Source organism: Mustela putorius, unplaced genomic scaffold, assembly GCF_011764305.1.
Source record: "Mustela putorius furo isolate JIRA1106 unplaced genomic scaffold, ASM1176430v1.1 tig00003834_pilon_pilon_pilon, whole genome shotgun sequence".
Taxonomy (NCBI): Eukaryota; Metazoa; Chordata; class Mammalia; order Carnivora; family Mustelidae; genus Mustela; species Mustela putorius.
The window spans coordinates 57,797,111-57,823,878 of record NW_025421987.1 but is presented as its reverse complement, the minus strand read 5'-3'; positions in this window follow the sequence as shown (position 1 = coordinate 57,823,878).

Sequence of the window (26,768 nt, the reverse complement as noted above, 5' to 3'; positions counted from 1 at the left end):
GCCAATGTTTACATCACTTTTTATTTCTTGTTAGTTAGATCTCTTCTTAAACACTCCCATCTCAAAAGGACTTTAATTTATTATTCAGTCAATGGTGGGGTCTTGTTCTCCATCGTGCTTACGGATTATTTTTATTTCTTGTTGGTCAGATCTCTTCTTAAACACTCCCATCTCAAAAGGACTTTAATTTATTATTCAGTCAATGGTGGGGTCTTGTTCTCCATCGTGCTTAAGGATTATAATTTACAACATGATTGGATATATCAACAGTAGCAGTAGAACCCCAGTTATGCCATAGATATACATTTAGATGCCAAACTAATAAGAGATATGCAATACAAGAATTCTGATTAATTTATGTTTAACTCAAGCAAATGCAATTAGGAGAGCCTCTCTTAGAAAAACAAATTTGGGGCGCCTCGGTGGCTCAGTGGGTTAAGCCTCTGCCTTTGGCTCAGGTCATGATCTCAGGGTCCTGGGATTGAGCCTTGCATCAGGCTCTCTGCTCAGCAGGGAGCCTGTTCCCCCCCCCCCCCCCCCCCCCCGCCCCACGCCTGCTTCTCTGCCTGCTTATGATCTCTCTGTCAGATAAATAGATAAAATCTTTAAAAAGAAAAGAAAAGAAAAAACAAACTTATATTTCCTAGGCATCAGTGTTTATGGAACCCAAACTCTGAAAGTTTTAGTAGGTTCTGAATTTGGAAGGCTCTGTTTTCTACTTCTACTTATCAATACTTATGATATACAATAACAGTGACTTGAACTACTGAAAGTATTTTGTGACTTTTAATCCTATCAATAATGATAAATTTAATGAATACATCTGGTTCTTATCTGAATATATATATTACAATGTCAATAGGCTACACTTTTCTCCTAGTTGAAAATGTACTACATGTTTAAGAGTTTGTTTTGTTTTATTTTTTGCTGCTTTTTAGAAAATGTATTTATAAAACTAGTACATTCTAGAAGGTCTTTCTTTAGAAACAGGACTAGAAGAAAAAAAAACAAAAACCCAAACATTCAGTTCTGCCCAATGATTAATGGATGAGGGTAAGAACCATAGTCTTCTCAGAAAAAAAGAAAAAGGAAAAAGTCTGACAACTAAAATTTAGGATTGTGTCTGAAATCCCATTCAGGAGGAAACAGTAAAATATGAAGTTTCAAAAGCAGACACCAAAGAATGAGGGCAAGGTCAAAGTAAAGCATTTTATGAGACTTGAAAAGTAGAGCTTTAAAAAGTACAATAGCCTATGATGTAGTTTAATCTAAAGAAAAATGAAATGTCTCAATAAGACACCAGCTAGAACTTCTCATTTTCCCATTGTATGCTTCTCACCGAGGGCACTTTGCAGAGAGATACCCAGCTACTTTCATTAGTGACTTTTTTTTTTTAAACCATATTGGTTTCATCATTAGAGGAGAATAAAATTTTCTCCTTTAATTGAAAAACGCACATTTGTGACCGTAACATTTACTATTGGGAAAGAGTATTTTAAAAGAAGAATTTTGGTTCTTTCTTTCTTCCTTCCTTTTTTTTTTTTTTTAACTCTTTTAGAAGGAAAAAAAAAAAGAATATTATCTAAATCCCTTGGCTTTATTTTTATTATTATTTTTTAAAGATTTTATTTATTTGACTGAGAGACAGCCAGAGAGAGAACACAAGCAGGGAGAGTGGGAGAGAGAGAAGGAGGCTAACCTGAGCCGGAAGCAGCCGCCTCATGGCTGAGCCACCCAGGCGCCCCTCAATCCCTTGGTTTTAGAAGCAGTTGACTTCACACCTAATAGATAGAGGAGAAGAAAGAAGGTGAGAAATACATGCAAGATGAGGGATGCCAGGAACTTTCGGCTAGATAGCCCAAGTCCGAGGCTCCTCTATTGCTTGCCAACAGAACAGGAGATGGAAAAGTTAAACACTTACTATCTCAGTAACCCATGTAACGGGAGGGTGGCTGCATCTTAGAGCTCTCTTGAGCCAATAAGACCTAAGTGGAAATCTGCTGGGGGGATTTGGGGAAAGGATATGTTTTTTTCTGACAAAAATAGCAGTCCCACCTTGGCAGTACCCTAACCCCACCTTTTCTGCCAGGAATGTGAATGTATCGTCTGGCGCTATGGAAGCCTTCTTGCCGTCCTGCAGACAAGCCGAGTGCCGCCCTCATGTGTGGTGCCGCTAACTCAAGTCAGCTGCCATTGAACTCCAGACTTCCTGTTAGGTGAAAATAAATTTCATTTCTTAAAACCACCGTTTTCTTTTATGTGGAACCAAAAGCATTCCTACCTTTACATGAGAAGAAAACCAAAATAAAACCTTTGGTGGAGAGTAGACCTCAACAACATGGTGATGCAGAGTCCACTCTGCAATCATTGGTCCCTTCCCATTTCCCATACACAGAAACACACAATTTCAGAAAATGAAATCATATCTTTATGAAGTAGATTAAGACATTTATGATTTAAAATACATAGTAATCCAATTAATGTTCTTTGGCACACAGTGTATTAAGCTATTTGAAAAAAAAAAATTCTAAAGCAGTATCCTTGTCAGAAAGAACAGAAATTGACCCCGTTAGACTCAAAACTGAAGATTTATTTTAAGAATTCATGTAGGAATAAGGGAACTGGAAATATTTCCAAAATATAGAACAGCCAGACCTCTCAGAGATGGCACACGTGTTTAGGAATTGGAAGATTTTTTCAGATTCCACACTAATTTTACTGACTAGGTAATTGTGAGGCTCCCTCAGCTTCAGGTTCTCTTCTTTTTTAAAGATTTATTTATTAATTTATTTATTTGACAGAGATCACAAGCAGGCGGAGAGGCAGGCAGTGGGGTGGGGTGCGGGGGAGCAGGCTCCCTACTTAGCAGAGAGCCTGACACGGGGCTTGATCCCTGGACCCTGAGACCATGACCCCAAGCCGAAGGCAGAGGCCCAACCCACCGAGCCACCTAGGTGCTCTTCTTTAAGATCTACCCCTCTGCTCCAGCAGTGTCACTCAGCTTCATTTGCTCTGTGTCCCTGCTGTGTCCCTTCTTCATGTCTCCTGTCACTTTCAACTCGACAGTTCCTGTCACTTTCAACTCGACAGTGCTTCCACCTGCACATATGCTTATCTTAACACCATCATGTAGCCTGACTTGCCGTAAACCTACTATTATCAACCTATTCTCAGACACTCACACAGACACACGTGTGTGCATAAATCCTGATGGAAACGTTCCAACACAAGAGGTTGATCACATGTTCATTTGAGCACATTTACGTTTATGTTTCCCCTTTACTTGACTGCCCTCCTGTTCTCTGCCAATGGAAACTCATACTTTCTAGTTCAATTTCAGCCAATGGCAAAGTGGTCCTTTACACCCCTGGCCAGTGAGCTTTCTCTACCATGCAACCCTCATCATCAGAGTTGAATAGATTCTGCAGCGTGTGGTTTCTAACTCTTTGTCTTTGTTTCTGTCATATATTTTGGTCTTTAATGGCTGATACAATATATGAAAAGATAATGTTGGATCTTTTACAAAAACTAGAGCAAAAAAAATGAAGAAAGTATGCTAGTTGATAAAATGAGAGTTTGGAGACTATTTGAGATATCTTCAAGGAAAAGGTCAAGGGATTTGAAGGGACAGAGAATGTGGGAGGTGCGGGGTGTGGAAGCCATTTCGTTTCAGCAGCTACATTTTGCTGCCACAGCTCAAAGAAAGGCTGGGCCCAAGTCATGATATCAGATGACTGCCAGTGTTTGGTATAAGTGACTGTCCTCAGACTGTATCAGTAGCCTTTAGACCGCAGAATACTTCTGTCTGGAGGGCACATGAACACTTGCAGGAACACAGATAGTTTTAAGGTAATTCAATTTCCAGACTCTCCCAGGGATGCACTTCACTGAAACAGATGTGTCTGAGTAATGTTAAGAAGTTAAGTTAATGCTTTTTCTCTCAATTGTCCTTTCTCACAATCGTCTTTCCCCTCCTTCACTCCCACCCACACTGAAACTTTTTCTTTTCTTTTTTTTTTAAGATTTTATTTATTCATCTGTCATGCAGTGGGGGAGAGCCCAAGCAGGGGGAGCGGGGCAGAGGGAGACGAAGGCTCCCTGGTGAGCAAGGACCCCAATGTAGGACTCAATTTCCGGACCCTGCCAACATGACAAGCGCTGAAGGCAGATGCTTAACCGACTGAGCCATTCAGGCATTCCCCACCCCCACCCTTTTTAAAAAGACTTATTTATTGGGGCGCCTGGGTGGCTCAGTTGGTTAAGCGGCTGCCTTCAGCTCAGGTCATGATGCCAGCATCCTGGGATCGAGTCCCACATCGGGCTTCTTGCTTGGTAGGGAGCCTGCTTCTCCCTCTGCCTCTGCCTGCCATTCTGTCTGCCTGTGCTCACTCTCTCTCCATCTCTCTCTCTAATAAATAAATAAAATCTTAAAAAAAAAAAGACTTATTTATTTATTTGAGAGACAGAGAGAGAGAGAGTGAGCCTGAGTGGGGTAAGAGGAGAAGTAGACCCCTGCTGAACATGGAGCCCAACTTGGGCCTTAATTTTTTTTTAAAGACTTATTTATTTTTAAAGACTTATTTATTTATTTGGGAGAGAGAGAGAGAGTGAGCCTGAGTGGGGTAAGGGGGGAAGTAGACCCCTGCTGAACATGGAGCCCAACTTGGGCCTTGATACCAGGACCCTGAGATCATGACCTGAACTGAAGTCAGATGCTTAAGCAACTGAGCCACCTAGGCGCCCCCTGAAACTTTTTCTGGGATATAAAACCTTCCTAATTAATAAGAAAACTTAAAAGAATGATATCTTTCAATCTTTTAAAATCAAGACATTGTTATGGAAGAATTATCTTTACTCTTTTTTTTTAATATTTTCATTTATTTATTTGACAGAGAGAGAGAGAGAGAGATCACAGGTAGGCAGAGAGGCAGTTAGAGGAGGAGGGAGAAGCAGACTCCCCACTGAGCCGATAGCCTGATGTGGGGTTCCAACCCAGGACCCCGAGATCATGACCTGAGCTGAAGGCAGAGGCTTAAACAACTGAGCCACCCAGGCACCCCTCTTTATTTTATTTATTTATTTTTTATTCAGTCATTTTTGTTAGCAGAATTCCAGGACGGTTCCTAAGATTCCCACCCCCTGATATACAACATTCTGTATATTCCTCCCTCCTGGAGAACAAGTAAGACCTGTGGGTATTATGGGATAGCCACTCCTGAGATTACATTATAGTGTGTAAGACTATCTCAACAGACCAGGGGGAGAGAGATTCTTCTGGGAGGGCTTGTGCAAACAACACAAAACAAGGAACTGAGAGTGGCCCCTGGCTGACAGCCAGCAGCCAAATTTTAAAGCTGAAAGGAACTGAATCCTGCCAAAAATCACCTTGGAAGAGAATCATGGAATTCAGAGAATAATATGGCCCAGTTACCATATAATGAGATTACAGCAGTGTTATGAAACCGTGAGCAGAGACCCTAGTTAAGCCAGGTTGGACTCCTGACAAAAAAACCTGTGAGATGATAAATGCATGTGGTTTCAAGCTGCTCCATTTGTGGCAATTAGTTACACAGGACAGAAAACCAATGCACTCTTTCAAAAAGCATGTACTGAGCACATACTACATTCCAGACACTGTGCGGTCATCTTTAATGATATTTTCCAAAATCTGTGCCTTTGTAAGTCTTACCTTTTGGTGGGTAGAATAATTGAAAACAAGTTTAAATGTAAAATATCTAGCATGTTAGACTGTGATCACTGTTAGAGAAAAAAAATGAAGTAGGGAAATGAATTGCAGGAGGAAAAGTGCTGGGCAGAGGGAAGTATTGAAAGCTGAACTTCACATAGGAGTAGGTTCTCATAAGAAGGGAGGTAACTGGCAATATTGAGGAGAGAGGTTTTCCAGGCAGAGAGAAGACCAGTGCTCTCAGAGATGGTCGGGGAGATGCGGGGGGGCGGGGAGGGAACGTTATGTAGGTCCATGGAGGAGTGACAGAAGACCAAAGAGATGAGGTTGGAGAGGAAAAAAGAGACCAGATCACCTTCAGAGGTCGTGGTGAGCTTTTTGGCTTTTATTCTGAATGACATTGACAGCCAGAGAGGTTTTAAGCAGGGAGTGATAATGATTTGACTTCCTTTTAACAGACTCACCCTTGCTATTATAATAAAATGTGGTATAGTGTGGTATAGATGAGAATAATGTGGGATGGATCAACAGGAGGCAGGACTGGAAGCAGAGACAGCACGAGTTTAGATCCTGTTGTAATAATCCAGACAAGAAGGGATAGTGCCTAGATCAGGGCAATGGCAGTGGAAAGAAGTTACTCAATTAGAATCCTTTCTTTTCAACAAAACTGAGAGCGGATATTATTGATAGAGCATTGATGTCTCCTTCCATTCCTTCCACTGACTTATGTAAGAAGACTTCTCAGAACGTGTATCTCAAAAAATGAACGTGTAGAATAGAATTGACGTTGAAACCCCCTTCTAGCAATCAGTGATATGTATCCATGGATACATGAACTAATTAAAACCTCCCCAGCTATCTCATTAAGAGATACATTTGTGTATATAATATTTTAGCAAGACTGTAGTATGTTTTCATAATTTGTATATTAATAATAATAATAGTAATATAATTCAGTCCACAAAAAAGTGCCTTTGACATGTAAAACCTTATAATAATAAAAATGAATTTCAGTCTATATACATTTATACAAAGACTATTTGTAATTCTTTTGTTTGATTCCCATCTAATTGCTAGTGCAAAACAAAAATGGTCTAGATATCCATATATACAAATATAAAGGTCATATAACTTGTTTATTATTGATAAATAATCCTCAGCTACTATGTGCAACTCTTGTGAATACCACTTTAATCAGAAATCCAAGAGAGGCAAGAAAATGGACATTTGACCCTATAGGAAATATCACTTTGTTATTGCAAGAATATGTTGTATTCATGCCATCTGGCATAGGGATTCGATGAGTTAATTAATTTGTTCTTCTCTTCCTTAAGCACTTTGTCTTAACAAATCCACCCTGCTCTCCACAGCAGTATCTGACTTGACTCATATCAGTGACAGCACCCCCTACAGGCCTTCACGCCATGGGGAGGCAGTCTCCGTTTGTCTGGAGTGCTAGGCCACAAGAGGTGCAAAAGCAATCATTCTGTGTGATTGTTCAATGCCAGGTCTTGAACAACAGAGGTTTTTTAATGAATTTATACATTCCTTGTGCCTTCATGATATGCAGGGTCCCCCTTGCTCAGGTCTAAGGATTCTACTTCATTTAAAGGACACATCATTTTCATTTTAAAATCTCAGTATGTACAAAGGTTAAAAAAATGTTTTTCAGTTGTTTACATTTATGGTAAAAATTGTACATTTCAACTTAAAATGTAATGTGGAATATAAGGTCTGACAAAATTATTTTAGGGGTACTAGAGTAAAAAAAAAGAGTTTTGAAAGTATTAGTTAAGAAGCTGTATCTGGTTGCTCATTCAGTAGCTTTCCCATTTTTTTTTAAAGATTTTGTTTATTTATTTATTTGACAGAGAGAGAGAGAGAGAGAGAGACATCACAAGTGGGCAGAGAGGCAGGCAAAGAAGGAGAGGGGGAAGCAAGCCCCCACCTGAGCAGAGAGCCTGATGCAGGGCTCGATCCCAAGACCCTGAGATCATGACCTGAGCTGAAAGCAGAGGCTTAACCCACTGAGCCACCCAGGCGCCCTGCTTTCCCATTTTTTAAACTAAGTACACCTGTGTCTCTAATGCAGATGCATGAAATGAAATGTATTTGGTCCATTAAGTTTACTTTATACCTTTTAGGGCTTTTTTGTCAGGTTGGCTCATAACTATGATTTCACCTATTATTTGAGTACCTTCTGGTCTAATCTGCTGTGTCTGGGGTTTGAGCCACATGTCTGGGACCTCTGTAGCACAACAGTAATGGTCACAGATTGAGTTCTAAGAGGATATCTATTAACATAAGCTGTGAATTTCAAATAGGTATTATATTACTGTCATCTTTAATTGGGCAAGGACAAATCCTAGGAGACACATATAAAAAAAGGAACAATTGTTACCCTAGAAAAGGACCAGAAAAAAATTAATGCTTAATGGATATACTACTATTTGGTGGTGTGATAACAACTGAGAGGGATAAAGTAGCTGCATGAATCCCAAATTGTCAACTTTTAAAGACGCTCAAGAATAAGAGTATTTCAGGGTGCCTGGGTGGCTCAGTGGGTTGAGCCTCTGCCTTCAGCTCAGGTCATAATCTCAGGTTCTGGGATTGAGTCCTGCATCTGGCTCTCTGCTCCTCAGGGAGCCTGCTTCCCCCTCCCTCTCTCTGCCTGCCTCTCTGCCTACTTGTGATCTCTCTCTCTGTCAAATAAATAAATAAAATCTTTAAAAAAGAAAAGAATAAGAGTATTTCAGCTAATTTTTCAGAACTCCTTTGGTTAGGTACAAAACAATGCACAGTTAAGTGTATGGTCTCTGGAGTCAGAATGCCTGGGTCCAAAGCCTAGGTTCACCACTAAGTACCACTAAGACTTAGCTCATGTCTCACGTTTCAGATCCCTACACCAGAAAAGCAGTAGTTACTTCTTGATAGGATTGCGAGCATTAAATGAGATAGTCATTGTTAGTTACTTTAGTGTCGGATAATATTAAAAACTTCAGAAATGCCAGCTAGTACTATGAGTAAAAAGCTTGTTGGAGCCATTACATATTTTGAATGTAACATATGAGACAGTGTAATTCTCAATTAGTCTGCATTAATGGAGGGAAGGAGAGGTGTTGACAATGCATGCAACCAGAAATTGAATAAAAGACCCATCAGCTCATCTTTCCATCATTTCTGGAAATTATCATCAATTTTTAAAAAATACTTTTCTCTTTTGTAGCATTTCACTTTTTTATGAGCATCTCTTTTATGAAAAACACAGAAAGCAATAAACATAAAAAAGCAATTCATCCCTAAAGCTGAAACAATGCTTCTCTCGTTTGCCAATACCACCACTAACTCTTTCATACTCCCATGAATCCTCTGAAATTATATACATTTAGAAATGAATGGTGGATTCATTCCTATTCCATGGTCACTTAATGTGCATATGGACACCCTTTTGAAGAGGAAAACAGTGAAAGATCTGTAAAATACAGCCAAGCAGTTTTAGGATTTAAATTCAAAGTGAAAAGACATGCATGCTGTAGTAAATTAATAGTAAAACCAAGAGTTCATTTATTAGCAATAGTTTCCGAGTATGCCTTGGTAGAGTTATTGCTCAGTAGTTTTGTTTTATGATCTGAAGAGGGCATTAAGGATATTTTAGTCCTGCTAAGTTGTTATTTTAATTTTAGAAAAGCAAAAATCCCTTGTATTTCCAAACCACAGAAAATATTGCACATGTGTATGCATATACACACACTTTTTAAAGCCATGCCACAAATTACTTTCAACTGTAAAACCCAAGCAACGATTAGATTAAAAAAAAATCCATATGAGTAAGAAGGAAAATTAGATTTGGAAATCCCAGTTGGAATTTTAGCTGCTTTAGAGCCACTCTAGTCCTTGGTTGGGCACTGGGTTTATAAATATAGATACTGAATACAGTCTTTCTATGGAAAGATATTTTTCATTGAATTATTATACTTCAGATAGACATTGCAATCTAGTTTTCAGCTAGACGTCCTTTTTAAGGTAGATGGATAATTATTCTCATTTAGTAAATATGCAGAAATACATGAAAGAGAATTGAAATGGTGTGATGTGATGTGATACATTTTGCTAAAATGCTGTTAGAATCAAAGATAACCGGCCCTGATCTTCGAACAAAAGGGAATTTACTTCTTACGAGTGATACTGAATTTCTTAAAATGTACATGATGCCAAAGCTCCATGGCTGTGGTTTCACAACAGATTGGAAACAGAGGCCCACAATATATCAGAGTATCATAATTCTAATATAAGTGGAGAAGGCAGCCTGCCTGGCTCAAATCCTGAGTGAACCCCATTCTAGATAAGCAAAGTATTGAAACCCTTCACTCCAGTATGAAGGAACACATCTAACTGGGTGCTGTATGACCAAAAGTCTAGAGAAGCTGTTGGCAGACTATGCCTGTGGGTTATATCTGGCCCTTTGAATGTTTTTGTAAATAAGGTTTTATTGGAACACAGCCATTCCCATTCATTCGCATGTATTTTATGGCTGATTTTGTGCTATAATGACAGAGTTGAGTCGTTATACCGGAGATTGTATGGCCTGTAAAGTCTAAAATATTTACTATCTTGTGGGTACAGAAAAAGTCCGATAACCCCCAGGAAGGTTTTACTTTCTGTGGGTTAGATCAAAGTTTAGTCCTAACGTAGGGCTAGGTGCTGCTAGAGCAAGGAACCAAGCAAGGCAATGGTGTTCCCAGCTTCTTATCACAGTATAAATACTTCAGGAAGGGATATTGCATTATTACTTAACATTTCACGTGGGATGAGCTTACTGTATCACACTGTGTTAGTGGTTAATATAATGCAAGGGGTAAGAGGTGAGATGACTGGTGAAGTCATAAGGACATTTGCGTGTGTGTGTGTGTGTGTGTGTGTGTATGTTATTTATATGTGGAGGGGAGAAGTGTGTAGATGGGGACCTGTGTGTGTGTGTGAGGGGGGGGGTCGTTGTTGGGACGAATGCTTAAAAAAAGAAAGAGTTAAGGAAGATGAGGTTGCTGGACAGTCTTTCCCTCCTCTACAGTATTGCTTCAGGTTGGTTCATTCCATCAAGTTTTTTTTTTATATAATTTTTTATTTTTTATAAACATATATTTTTATCCCCAGGGGTACAGGTCTGTGAATCACCAGGTTTACACACTTCACAGCACTCACCAAAAAACATACCCTCCCCAATGTCCATAATCCCACCCCCTTCTCCCAAAACCCCTCCCCCCAGCAACCCTCAGTTTGTTTTGTGAGATTAAGAGTCACTTATGGTTTGTCTCCCTCCCAATCCCATCTTCTTTCATTTATTCTTCTCGTACCCACTTAAGCCCCCATGTTGCATCACCACTTCCTCATATCAGGGAGATCATATGATAGTTGTCTTTCTCTGCTTGACTTATTTCGCTAAGCATGATACGTTCTAGTTCCATCCATGGTGAGCAAAAAAATGAATAAATAACAAATACAGAAATCAACATCTACAGAGATACAAGCCTACCTCCGTATTGAAAGGAGTTGCCAAGCATTGTTTTCTTTTGATTTGCAGAAGAATTAAATTGAAAGTAGTTTGGGAGACTAACTTTAATCTAACAGTTTAAATTTATTTAACCATTTGTCTGCTAGAAAAGCATACACATATGCTGAATCCATAGAATTGCTTTTACCACCAGAATTAGCAACAGGAAGATAGGTAGGTTTGACTTCTCAGCACTGTTTTTTTTTGTTTTTTGTTTTACATTTTATATGTTAATGTGCTCTTTAATTCTTTCCAATTTTCATTTACAGAGGAATACATTTGTTTCAGAAAGAGACTTAGCCTAACTTGAAATCTTTCTAAAATAATTTCTCCAAATTAGCTGATTTAGGAAGAGATGTGATGGGTACTACTACATCAACTTTCAAGATGATTGCTTTAGTAAAAAGCAAATTAAGTAAGTTTATTGCCTTTTTAAAAACTTACATTTGTTCCATTTTGTATATAACAAAGGGTGAACATTCTGCTTTAGAATTTAAATCCTCTGGTTGAATGTTTTTGCTTATAAAGAGGAAAAAGAACTAATTGTAAGAACAATTACCTGGAGTAACTTTTCAATCTCAACAATCAGTAATGTCCCTGAAAACTAAGAATAAATAGTAATGAAAATTATGATCACGAAGTGCATTTCCTGCAATGTCTACAGTGGAGATAGTATTCAGAAATTATAAAGAAATCCTAAAAACAGGCAATCAGTAGGAAAAAGTAATAAAACCAATATTTTCATTGAGCTAAGATTTAGAGAAGCTAGTTCACTGAACAAGAACCCAATAACCATGGAACATTTCAGAGGCTGTTCATCCTTATCAATAATAAAAGAAGTGCAGATTAAAAAGCAAGATACTATTTCATACCCCTAAAATGCTTTTTATTGCAGTGAGAAAGTAACTCACATTTCTGATGACGATATATGTATGTAGTTACTTTGGAGAGTTTTGGGGCAGTTTCTAATAAAGATGAATCTGTACAAACTAGATGGCCACCCTGGCTGGGAATTGGAGACCCCTGGGCATATGCACGACAGACAGGTCTTAGAGTACAAATGATAGCATTATATGAACATATGAGCAAAATACTGGAAACAAGCAGATGTCCAACAGCAGGGAATAGGAAATTAACTGATAAAATATTTACATATTTGTGTACTATGTAACAGTGTGAAGTGAATGAATTAGATCTATATAGATCAAATTAAGAGATCTACAAAACAATGTTGAGTTTAAAAAGCAAATTGCATAGATATATGCCTGTCTGAGAACTGAACAGGGAATAGAGTTTTGAAGGACTAAATCTGAGTAAATAAATTAAAATATTTACAAGTAGTATTTATTTTAATGATTCTGAAACATATGTGACAAATTTTAACCTTTATTTTTTTAAAGATTTTATTTATTTATTTGACAGACAAAGATCACAAGTAGGCAGAGAGTCAGGCAGAGAGAGAGGGGAGGAAGCAGGCTCCCTGCAGAGCAAAAAGCCTGATGCGGAGCTCGATGCGGGGCTCGATCCCAGGACCCTGGGATCATGACCTGAGCCGAAGACAGAGGTTTTAACCCACTGAGCCACCCAGGCACCCCAAATTTCAACCTTTTTAAACTGGGTGGTGGATACTCAAATTCTTTTAATATTATTTTTTGTGATTATGTATTTTAAAAATAATATCCAAAACAAAGTGCAATGTACTCTGAAATCATAATTTATAAAATTAAAAATTTTTTTTCAAGGAAAAATACAAGTCTTCATTTGAGTCCTATTTATTTTTCATTTTAATAAATGTAACAGCTGCCGGGGTGGCTCAGTGGGTTAAGTGTCTGCCTTCGGCTCAGGTCATGATCGCAGCGTCCTGGGATTGAGCCTCCTCCCTCCGCCCCTCACCCCACTCATGCTCTCTCTCACTCTCAGATAAATAAATAAAATCTTAAAAAAAAGCTTGAAGACAATTTGAATTTTAAAAAGTAAATAAATATAAGAGGCTTGTTTGTATGCTTAAGATCACTTGCTTATGAAGTAAGATGACCTCATTGTGCAGTGCTTTTTTTCTTTGGCTGATATTGAAATTAAATGATGTTCAGGAAACCCTACTTGATTAAAAAGGGTTGAGAAGGCAAAAAATAACTAGCTAAAAGACTGTAAAATAACTAGCTAAAGAGAGGTGTCCATCTGAACCTTGAATGGGGAACTAAAACTTAGGAGCCTATAGAGTAAACAAACATCCAACATAGCAGTCTGGGGGCAGTTAATGTTGTAGTAAACAAGTCTATGTCCCTGTGCCGTACCTGAGAAAGTCCTTGAATTAGAGCAGAGAACTATAAATCATGTTCCTAATGGTGACACTGAGTCATTCAAAGAAGCTAAATTATGCCTAAGGAAATTCTCTTAAAGGAAAGGAAAAACTAATATATTTCGTAAGGAGTTCCATGAAATCGTTTTAAGGCATTCGTACATAAAAGTCCCTTGCCCTCTTAGTAGTTGTATTCTAGAAGCCTTAGAGAATACACAAAAGGCCATAAAACATGTGAGACAGTTTTTCTGAAAACCCAGACTGTGCTTCTATGAGAATCTGGGCTCTGAGTAGTGAAAAAGAGGAAAGCATCCATGTTGGGGCAAGAAATGGACTAAAATTTAGTATGAGGTAATATTAATAAAGAACTGATATTTGAGCAAATGCAATGTGCAAAGCACTACGGTAGGTGTTCTATGTATTGTTTTTCTATTCAAAGAGTTTGTTCTTTGTTTCTGCCCCTAGTGGGTTCTCTGTGATAAATATGGATGTCACACCACCCCCATCTCACACAACCTCCTTGGCAACACATTTACACAGCTACTCTGTACTATATAGAAGATCGAAGTCGTAGACAGATAAAACAAGCACCCCCAAATCTAACACTCAAGCTAAATGTCTGAAATAGCTCCATCAGGCCATTATCACACAGCTGGGTGACATGCATCAGCACATGATACTAATTTGCATGTAGTCACTAATTGAGCCCAGCATAATACACAGTGGAGATAGACACATTGGGAAAATTTATGTGCACAGACCTCTGTTCATTCTGAGATCTTCAGATTATGAATTAGATTTTCATTGCAAGTAACAAGTTGATTGTCTCCATTGGTCTTTGTTGTTGAAGTTTAGTATATAATCCATTAAGTGTGTGTATGCCTTTTTTTTTTTTCACAACTGCTGTGAACTAAAATTTTTAAAAAATTATTTTGAATCACAAGCATGTGGAAGTCCTGAAGTACCCTTATTAGTTAAGGAAACACTGGTTCAGGCCAAGAAAATTGAGGCTGGAAGCGTGGGCTCTGAACTAATTTAAGGGAAACACTTCCTCTATGTCTGCATTTTGTAGGCTCTTCTTTTCAGCCAGGTTTTTTTTTTTTTTTCCCCTTCCCATGTGTCGCTTTATTCTTCTGTGTATCTAAGTTTTTATCTGTATCCCCAAGTTGGCACTGATTTGATGAACATCTTGAATATTCTTCAGTCAAGCCCAAACTTGCTTCAATATTGTATGATGTATAGCCCAATTTTGAGAAGCTTCTTCTTAACCATGCCGTGGATCTGATTTTCAGTCACTCACTCATATAACTGACTCATGGTACTAAAGCCCTTTCAACTAGATAAGACACACTCATATCAATAGGATAAGCCCAATAATAAACTTTTTATTAATCTTATTCACAGTATCTGAATTCTGAAATCATCTTAATGCAGTGTAATGAACTAGACTAGGGAATAAAAACTTGAGGTTGATTTCTCTTTAATAGACCTACCATCCTATAATACTATCTGATTTACCAGGCCATTTCCAGCTGAAAGAGAAAAGCAGCCCTTGATCTTCAGGAGCTGGCCTGGCACTATTAGCTAGACCTTGGTGTTGCTATGACTTGACCTGGTGCTCATACCTAGGTCTTGGTGTTCTCTTGTTGGACATACCAGTTCCAGAGAGCATCAAATCAGGCAGGCCATTCTGTGAATATGATGGGAGAAGACAAAAAACAAGACTACTCTGTGATCATGTCTAAATACAGGCAAAGTATGAATGCTGTCCTAACCACAAAAATGACCAGACATTACCTTCTGGCTAATATGAGTGATTGCTGATTTTTTTTTTTTTCCTAATTATAACCTTAGCCTCACTCTAGTTTGCCTTCCCAGGAGATAAGGTTTATTAGCAATGTCATATTAGAGATATCTAATTGTAAAGTTGTTTCCAGTTTTTGATAAAACCCAATCAATAACAAATCCCCACTGCCTTGGAATACTTTCAGGTCATCCAGAGATCAAATCCTATAATAAATTCTTTCTTTAATTCTGCTTTTTGGGATGCACACCGTTTTTCATGGCATTCATTCTTCTTTGCTGCTACAACTCTCAGCTTGTCTCTTTCAGTGGCCTTTGACTGGAGGACACTGATACAATTCTAGGTCTCTCTAGCTTAGTGAATCAGAACATCGACTCACTATGCCTGATTTCTTCTTACCCTCCTGATTTAATCTATACCTGATTCTAGCACTGCCTTAGCCACAGATCACCTCTTGAATCTTTCGTCTGCTTTGATTTCTCTCCAAGCTGAGTCCACTTGTACCCAACTCCTACTGACACTTTTACTAAGACCCTAGACTATCAGCTTGATTTCCCTGTTTGTTTTTCTATATATGTCAGATATATAGGAAAGCCCTTACTAACATCAGTTAAATAAAGATTATTTCTGTGAGTCAAGATAGATTAGGCAACTTCGAACCTCTTTTTCTACTCTCAGCCTGGATATGTCTCTGAGCCTCATTTAATTGTACCCAAAAATATACATAATCTTATGGCCAAGCTAATCAAAATAAATGAGGCCAAATTGCATTTACTTTTTTAAGTAGTAAAGAGGGAGAAACCTCTACTAATTTCATTTGGAGCTATGTGGAAAAAGCATGGTTTTAGCTAAGTACAAAGTCCACTCGCCATGATTGAGATTTAATCTATCCTATTTGACTGGCTCATATTCACTTACAAGTTTTCATTAATTTGCTACTCTTACCTTAAATTTTGGTATTCCAGTAAATATTACTGCAAAAGAAAGGGAAGATAGTCATGCATGCATGCATGTATGATAAAATTTTGCTCTGAATAATACATAAGTTGTCATTTGCATATTGCTCAATTAAGGAAAAATGGTGGCAAAATAGGAAGAGGACTGGAAAAAGTATGACTTTTGTCATGTCATGTCTTTTTGTCCCAACTCTATCACTGAGTTGACTAAATGGCTCCAATGTTTAGTTTGGTCATCTTTCAAATGAGATAATCTGGCAAGATTTCTAAACTGCTATAATTTTATTTAACTAACATTCTATAAACATTAATTCGCACAACTCACCACTAGGAAGATCAGAGTTAATTAATGGCATATATAACTTTCAGTTTACTTGTATATGACTCAATATTTGGTAAGTGTTCTTTTGGTAATTCCTCTCCCCAAGGTTGAGGACTGCAAATAAATGTATGCATCCAGCAAACAGGAGACTGGGACATTTTAAGGAATTGCTTAAAGTCCAAATGATAGGATAATGTTTATAATTAGGAATCTCATTTCCCAATATATTTATTTTTTCCTGTCCATATTTAGATACCTGCAGTCTCTTAAAATTTGCATTATAAGTGTGTGTGTGTGTGTGTTGAGGGTTCCTTCCTGCTATGAATTTCTGTGGAAACTAGTACTCTGCGCCTGGGAAATCAACTATAGTTAAAATACAAAATCAGATCCTGGGAAACAATCTAGTCTGCCAATTTCAGTTTATAGGAAGGAGAGTGAAGGAATTGCTGAGAGGGCTGGGAAAACTTGGTTGCCTTGCAAAGCTCTTAAGAAAGGTCAGATAGGCCTCTCCAATGATTTAGGATTAAGTGGAGACACAGAATATCCCCACAGAATTTTTCCCACTTCAATTAGGATGTAAATTACCGAAGTTAAGTCACAGCAAAAATCTTGTCATGTGTTCCGTGCCCTTTTCTCTAGGATCCCCTGAAGGTCTGACCAAGATGCAGAAAATTAAATTAGGTAGTGAAAATTTTAAAAATAACTTAGGACATCTTGATAAGTTTATCCTTGTTTTCAATGAGAGCAACTGCCCAATTTCTATTGTTAAATATTTCAAAATTGAGAATATTAAACTAGACTCCTGGGAAATTACGCTGATCAGCTGGATGAGATACTGTATATTCTGTAGTTCTCCTTCTTTCCTCTAAAACTAATTGTTAAATTTTCTATAATGGCATCTTTTTAGTGATGCGTGCAGGAAGTAGAAACAGTATGAGAGGTAAAGGTGAAGGCGCAGAAAAAGAGAAGATATAATTAACAATTTAGGAATGAAATATGGACTATCAAGATAATAAGAGAATTCTACAACTGTCTATCAGTTTGACAACTTAGATGACAATGGGTCACGTCATGGGATGCGGGGGTGGTTAATCGGTTAAGCATCCTACTCATGGTTTTGGCTCAGGTTGATCTTAGGATCATGACATCGAGCCCTATGTCCGGCTCCACATTGGTTGTAGAGTATGCTTAAGATTCTTTCTCTCTCTCTCCTTCTTCCTCTGCCTCTCCCATTTGTGTGCTCTCTCTCTTTCTCTAAAATAAATAAATCTTAAAAAAAAAAAAAAAGGAAATGGGGCGCCTGGGTGCCTCAGTGGGTTAAGCCGCTGCCTTTGGCTCAGGTCATGATCTCAGGGTCCTGGGATCCAGTCCTGCATCGGGCTCTCTGCTCAGCAAGGAGCCTGCTTCCTCCTCTCTCTCTCTCTGCCTGTCTCTCTGCCTACTTGTGATCTCTCTCTGTCAAATAAATAAATAAAATCTTAAAAAAAAAAAAAAAAGGAAATGGATCAAGTCCTCAAAAACACAAACCACCACAACTTAATATAAAATAGATGATTTGGATAATTCTATAACTTAGGGAAATTGAGTTCATCATTTTGAAACTTCTTATAATAAAATATCCAGGCCCAAATGGTTTCTGGAGAGAATTGTTCCAAATATTTCATGAGTAATTGACATCAGTTCTACACAATGTCTTCCACAAAACAGAGTAAGATGGAACACTTTTCAAATCATTTTATGAAGCTAATATTATCCTGATACCAAAACCAGATGAAGACAGCACAAGAAGAAAATTATAAAGTGAATATTCTCATGAATATAAATGCAAAAATCCTTTACTAAATATTAGCAAGTAAGATATAGCAATAGACAAAAGAGAATTATATACCATGATCAGGTGGAGTTAATTCTAGAGATGCAAGGTTGCTTCAATATTTGAAAATCAGTTAATATGATCTATCATATAACCATGCTAAAGAAGAAAAATCACATGATTATATCAATCAATGCAGATAATGCCTGTGACAAAATTCAACATTCTTTCAGGTTAAAAACTCAGATAGGAATAGATAGGAAAAATATGCTCAACTTGATAAAGAGCTTCTATAAAAACCTATAGTCAACTTTATATTTATAATGATAAAAGACTCAATGCTTTCTCCTTAAGATCAGGAACGAAATAATAATGTCCATTCTCACCACTCTTATTCAAAAGTACTAGAGATTCTTGTTAGAACTTGATAAATAACTCTTTAAGGTTATTTCTTTATTTTCTTTATCAAGAGTACTCTGTACTCTTGATAGAGTAATTCAGCAATGAAATGAAAAATAAAAAGGCATGTGGATGAGAAATGAATAAAATTATTCTTATTTGCAGATTACATCATTATGTCTATATAGAAAATTCTAAGAAATTTACAACTCTTAAAACTAATAAGTTAGTTCAATAATGGCATAGGCTACATGATACATAATAAAAACCAATTGCATTTTTATATATTAGCAATGATCACATGAACACTGAAATTGACAATAATACCATTTACAAAAAATGGCAATATTTAGGGATAAATATAACAAAACATGTACAAGACTTACCTAATGGAAATATACAATGCTGGTGAGAGAAACCAAAGAAGATTAAAAAAATTGAAGGGATACCATGTTCACAGATTAGAAGACTCAATGTAGTAAAATGTCAATTTTTACTTATACACAGTATCAAATTGATACAGGTTTAACACAATTTTTATCAAAATTCAGAAATGCTTTATATATATATATTTTATGTAAACACAAACCACCACCAAGGGTTTTTTTTAAAGATTTTATTTATTTATGTGACAGACAGAGATTACAAGTAGGCAGAGAGGCAAGCAGAGAGAGAGGTAGGGAAGCTTCCTATCTCTCTGCTGAGCAGAGAGCCTGATGCAGGGCTTGATTGCAGGACCCCGAGACCATGACCTGAGCCAAAGGCAGAGGCTTTAACCCACTGAGCCACCCAGGCGCCCCTATATAAACAAGGTTGTTATAAAACATGAGAAGGTGGATTCCTTTCTTACATTGAGGTCCTTCATCCATTTTGAATCTATTTTTGTGTGTGGTGTAAGGAAATGGTCCAATTTCATTTTTCTGCATGTGGCTGTCCAATTTTCCCAACACCATTTATTGAAGAGGCTGTCTTTTTTCCATTGGACATTCTTTCCTGCTTTGTCGAAGATTAGTTGACTGTAGAGTTGAGGGTCTATTTCTGGGCTCTCTATTCTGTTCCATTGATCTATGTGTCTGTTTTTGTGCCAGTACCATGCTGTCTTGATGATAACAGCTTTGTAATAGAGCTTGAAGTCTGGAATTGTGACGCCACCAACTTTGGCTTTCTTTTTCTTTTTCTTTTTTTTTTTTTTTTAAGATTTTATTTATTTATTTGACAGAGAGAAAGATCACAAGTAGGCAGAGAGGCAAACAGGGAAAAGGGGGGAAGCAGGCTCCCTGCTGAGCAGAGAGCCCAATGCGAGGCTCAATCCCAGGACCCTGAGATCATGACCTGAGCCGAAGGCAGCGGCTTAACCCACTGAGCCACCCAGGCGCCCCTGGCTTTCTTTTTCAATATCCCTTTGGCTATTCGAGGTCTTTTCTGGTTCCATATAAATTTTATAATTATTTGTTCCATTTCTTTGAAAAAGATGGATGGTACTTTGATAGGAATTGCATTAAATGTGTAGATTGCTTTAGGTAGCATAGACATTTTCACAATATTTATTCTTCCAATCCAGGAGCATGGAACATTTTTCCATTTCTTTATGTCTTCCTCAATATCTTTCATGAGTACTTTAGAGTTTTCTGAGTATAGATTCTTAGCCTCTTTGGTTAGGTTTATTCCTAGGTATCTTATGGTTTGGGGTGCAACTGTAAATAAAATCCTTGAGTGGAACACAGGCAACAACCTCTTCGACCTCAGCCACAGCAACATCTTCCTAGGAACATCGTCAAAGGCAACAGAAGCAAGGGAAAAAATGAACTATTGGGATTTTATCAAGATCAAAAGCTTTTGCACAGCAAAGGAAACAGTTAACAAAACCAAAAGACAACTGACGGAATGGGAAAAGATATTTGCAAATGACATATCAGATAAAGGACTAGTGTCCAAAATCTATAAAGAACTTAGCAAACTCAACACCCAAAGAACAAATAATCCAATCAAGAAATGGGCAGAGGACATGAACAGACATTTTGGCAAAGAAGACATCCAGATGGCCAACAGACACATGAAAAAGTGTTCCATATCACTCAGCATCAGGGAAATACAAATCAAAACCACAATGAGATATCACCTCACACCAGTCAGAATGGCTAAAATCAACAAGTCAGGAAATGACAGATGCTGGCGAGGATACAGAGAAAGGGGAACCCTCCTACACTGTTGGTGGGAATGCAAGCTGGTGCAACCACTCTGGAAAACAGCATGGAGATTCCTCAAAATGTTGAAAATAGAACTGCCCTATGACCCAGCAATTGCACTATTGAGTATTTACCCTGAAGATACAAACGTAGTGATCCGAAGGGGCATGTGCACCCGAATGTTTATAGCACCAATGTCCACAATAGCCAAACTATGGAAAGAACCTAGATGTCCATCAACAGATGAATGGATCAAGAAGATGTGGTATATATACACAATGGAATACTATGCAGCCATCAAAAGAAATGAAATCTTGCCATTTGCGACAACATGGATGGAACTAGAGCACATCATGCTTAGCGAAATAAGTCAAGCGGAAAAAGACAACTATCATATGATCTCCCTGATATGAGGAAGTGGTGATGCAACATGGGGGCTTAAGTGGGTAGGAGAAGAATCAATGAAACAAGATGGGATTGGGAGGGCGACAAACCATAAGTGACTCTTAATCTCACAAAACAAACTGAGGGTTGCTGGGGGGAGGGGGGTTGGGAGAAGGGGGGTAGGGTTATGGACATTAGGGAGGGTATGTGCTTTGGTGAGTGCTGTGAAGTGTGTAAACCTGGTGATTCACAGACCTGTACCCCTGGGGATAAAAATATATGTTTATAATAAATAAAAAATTTTTAAAAAATGAGAAGGTAAAGTAACTAGAATGGCTAAAACGATTCTGAAAAAATGAATAAAGTAAAAAGAATCAGTCTAATCAATTTTGAGGCTTACTATATAGCTACAATAATCAAACCCATATGATGGTAACAGAAGTAAAAATACATAGGGGCTTCTGGGTGACTCAGTCATTAAGTGTCTGCCTTTGGCTCAGGTCATGAGCCCAGGGTCCTGGGATGGAGCCCCACATCGGGCTCCCTGCTCCACAGGAAAGCCTTCTTTTCCCTCTCCCACTCCCTCTGCTTGTGTTCCCTCTCTTGCTGTCTCTCTGTCAAATAAATAAATAAAATCTTAAAAAAAAAAAAAAAGCCTAGTGAGGGAGGGAAGGAATTGCCACCTTTCCTGTTGTCCTGGGAAGGAATTGCGCCTGGATGTGGAGGGTAATATGAGGGATCCTTGTGATGGAAATAGAAGAAGGAACAGTGTTTTTCGTAACTGCAAAAATGTCAGCATCTTATTTATGATCTTTAATGGTAATTTAATAAGATGTTATCTTTGAAAGAAAATTGGATACAGAGTATATGAGACATCTCTGTATTACTTTTGACCTGCCTGGAAACCTACAATTTCTTAAAATAAAATGTTTAATTAAAAACAAAACAAAGCAAATTTAGGTAATTTCGGTAAGTTTCTCCTTGTTTTCAATAGGAACAACTAGATAGTTCCTATTATTTACATATTTCAAAAGTAAGAATGTTAAAGAGAACTCCTAGAGAATCAAACAAAACATCAGCTGAATCAGATACTGTAACATTCTGTAGTTTTCCTGCTTTCCTCTGAAATTGTTTGTTAAATTGTCTATAACAACATCTTTTTAGAGGTATGCGTAGGGAATAGAAACAAGTCTCAGTTCTTCCCAACAGCCTTTAATTCACAGAATTACAACAATTCAAAGAATCATTTTTCCTCCAAACATCAGAGTCTCATATTAAAAAGAATAAAATTCCTTACATTTTAATTACAGAATAAACATGCTCTTTGCAGTAAGTTTAGGAAATAGTAAAAGTATAAAGAAGCAGAAGAATTTTTTTAAACTACCCATAATCTACTGTTTAGTATTTTTGTTTATTTCCTTCTTACCTCTGTTCCATGAATTTTTTATATAGTTAAAATCATGCTGTGCATAAGATTTTCTTACTTTGTTTTTTATTCAGAATTAGATAATAAATATTTTACCTTTTGTGTAATATTATCATATGCTTTTCTTACATTTTTCTTAGTAATTTTCCCAATTTAAGACAATTGATGTTTAAAATTTTTTTCACTAATATGAATAATTCAGTTGAAACACTTTTCTACATAAATAACTCTTTAAGATTATTTCTTTATTTTTTTTCCAAATTTTAGCCATGGAATTAATGGGACAAAGTACGTGACTGTTTTGGGGTTCTCAAAATACAATGCTGTTTGCTTTAGTCAAATTCCTCTTATGATACTGAAAAACTTATTGATGGCATTTATGGAAATATTTTAAAAAATATTTTCTCAGGAAGCAGAGGAACACTAATAGGCATGATTACCTCTTCTATTCTTAGATTATCTCAGGATCTATTACCCTTTTTTTCAGAATAAAAGTGTTTTTTTTTTTTTCACTAATATGAGAAAAAACATCACCTTTGGAGAGTGTACTGGGTGGAGACTATATGAACTGATACACACCATCCACTTAAAACTTTTTGTAGTGTGCTTTTCTGCACTATAGATGCTAGTAAGGTAAAAAGCATATTTTATTTCCAAGATCCTCTTACACTGATGGTTGTGGATGCAAAATATATTTCATTAGTTAACTGTTTTTGAGCTGAATTTGGAAGGTAGAAATGAGATGGATGCCATCTTTCCGATTGCACTGGCTGTTGGAGCTGGCATGCATGGTCTTGGAGATGTTGCATATTTCTTCAGCAACATTCCAGTGCTGTGTCCCTCACTTCCTGTTTGCTGAAAGGACTTTGTGGCAGCAGTAGCTTCTTGATGACAATCCTGCAGCCACACAGTATGTTTTGAAGTCTCTACTTTTAGCTGTAGCCTCCTGATAACCAAAGTTGAACATATGTTAGACTGTAAAGAAAGCCACAAAACTATAGAGGGCTGCAGTCATTCAGTTTGTTCTCAGAGTAAAGCAGAATTAAGTTACAAATCAATATCAAAGAGACAACTGGAAATTTCAACTACATTTAAACTGAACAACATACTACTACATATTCCATGGCTCAAGAAGTTATAAAGGGGCACCTTGGTGGCTTAGTCGGTTGGGCAGCTGCCTTTGGCTCAGGTCATGATCCCAGGGTCCTGGGATCGAGCCCCACATCAGACTCTTTGCTCAGCAGGGAGCCTGCTTCTCCCCTGCCTGCTGTTCCCCCTGCTTGTGCTTGCTCTCTTCCTCTCTCTCTAGCTCTCTGTCAAATAGATTTTTTTTTAAAGCAATTATAATGAGTGTTAGTTATTTTGTTTCTTAAAACTACTGTATACATCTTATTCTAAGATTCATTCTCCAGCAGTCTCTTTTTCTGAAGAATTCATTTTGAATGGAAGGACAGTTTAAGCCAGACGTATTGTACATATTAAATTAAGGTGTGTGACAAGTTTAACATCAAATTTCTTGCTTACTGAGAAGGAGCTGAATAAAATTTCAGCTTCTTGAAATAGTTCCAGGTTGGAAAGAAAATATTTTGAACTAAATTATTCTGAAAACATGGAATCAAAATTTATGGAATGTAGTTAAAGTGATGCTCAGAGCAAACTTTAAAACCTGAAGTAGAAGTATGAGAGAATAAGAATGACTGAATATTAATGGTCTATGCTTCCCTCACACATCTCTAGGAAAAAAATGGAAAATCAAACCTAAAGAAAATTGAAAGAAAGAAATAATGAAATGCAAACCTAATAAAACAGAAAGCAAATGTGCCATAAAAACAATCACAAAGCCAAAACTTGATAAAACTGATTAAGAAAAAGAAGAAAGGGGCACGTGGGTGGCTTAGTCAGTTAAGCATCCAACTCTTGATTTCAGCTCAGGTCGTGATTTCAGGGTCCTGAGATGGAGCCCTGAGTTGGGCTCCATTCTGGGAGCTTGCTTAAGATTCTCTCTCTCCCTCTGGCTTTTCCCTTTCCCCACCCCCTTGTGTATGTGCATGCATGCATGCTCTCCTTCAGAAAGAGAGAAAGAAAGGGAGGAAGGGAGGAAGGGAGGGAGGAAAGAAAAAGAAAAGAAAAAAAAGCACTACCAGGAAAAAGGGGAAGCAAAACTAAGGCTCGTACAGACTTTAAAAAGAAAGGAAGAAGAAATTATAGATGCACTTACAAGGATAAATTTGAGAACTAGCTGAACAAATTTCTTAAAAAACAAATCTTATCAAAACTGGCAAAAAAGAATAGGAAACTTGAGTAGTAGTATTTACTAAAGAAATTAAAGCTATAATTAAAAACAAAAAACAAAACCCAAGAAAATGCCAGTCTCTGGATGCTTTAACTGGTAAATTTGTCCAGATGTTGAAGAAAGAATAATACAAATCTCTCCAAGCTCTTCCAGAAAATACAAACAGAAGGAATATTTCCCAACTCATTTTATGAGGCTAGACAAGCCTTGATACTAAAATCTGACAATGGTTTTATGAGAAAAAGAATTATGGAACAATCTCTCTCATAAGTATTAATGCGAAAGTTCTAAATGAAATAACTGTGTAGGGAGACAATTCTCCATGGATCTCTCATGTTTGTACACATTATATGACAGAAATACTAGGAAGTTTTGATCTGAATTAACTTTTTTGGAATGCTTGTATAACAAATAGCCTTGGAAGATAAATGTCATATCTTTCTTGAGTAAAGGGCAGATTTCTTTACAACTTGGGAAGACAGAAATGTTGTGTCTCTAAGCTTTATTTAAAAAGGCCCTCATCCCTCTTGCATTTGACTCTTTCAGATGGAAGAAAGAGTATGCAAATAAGGGATGATTGGAAAAAAGATGAAATCTGTAGGTATCAGAATGGAGCACCTCTATTTTGGGCAGTGGTGGAAGAACAACACCTCTGGTAGCTGGGGCAAGAATGTCTTAGATTCTGGGAGGTATGGGATAGGAAGGAATGATACTGATCTTTTACTTTTACTTTTCAAAGATTCCCCTGGTGCTTTTTCCTCTCCTAAACTTTGCAAGCATTTTAAAATTAACTGACAGCTGGGTGTGCCATCTCCTGCCCCACTAGCTTGATTACAACTTGACACCACCAGAAGTGATCACATGTCCACTAAAAACAGCAGAAGAGGGACGCTTGGGTGGCTAGGTAGGTTAAGCGTCTGCCTTCAGCTCAGGTCATGATCTCAGTGTCCTGGGATCGAGCCCCACATCAGGTTCTCTGCTCAGCGGGGAACCTGCTTCCCCCTCTCTCTCTCTCTCTGCCTGCCTCTCTGCCTACTTGTGATCTCTGTCTGTCAAATAAATAAATAAAATCTAAGAATAAGAAAAACACAAGTTCAGTTAGTGCACATCAACTATACAAACAAACAAACAAAAAAACAGCAGAAGATAGTGAACTGTGTACCTCTGCTGTGTTAAATCTGTCAAGATTTTCAGATGTCTTCCCAATTCCCTCTCCTAGCCATGGCACAGTCGTCTTGTGGATTAGACAAACCCACCTGATTGGTGGGGAGGACAAACAAGATAAGATGGACCAACTACCTTGGCAGTTTTCCAGAAACAAGGACTGTACTCAGTTGTTCAAAGTGAAGTGGGACTCCTAAGGTCTAACATCTGGCTGTGAGTGCCTCAACAACAATAAGCAAAACTTTATTTCCAGAGGTACATGATGTTCTCCTAACAGCTATACTCATATGAAAGCCAGGCACTACTTGGTCTCCCTTCCCAAAACACAATGATGTACATTCTAGGAATGGTCATCAGGTGCCTTCAGATGTGGGGAGACACACTACTAGATCATGTATCCCTCATGTGATTATGGAGACCACTCTAATAAGGCTAGCCTCCTGGAGGCATATGTGAGTCAAATTTATGTGTACCCTTCTGGGCAGTTA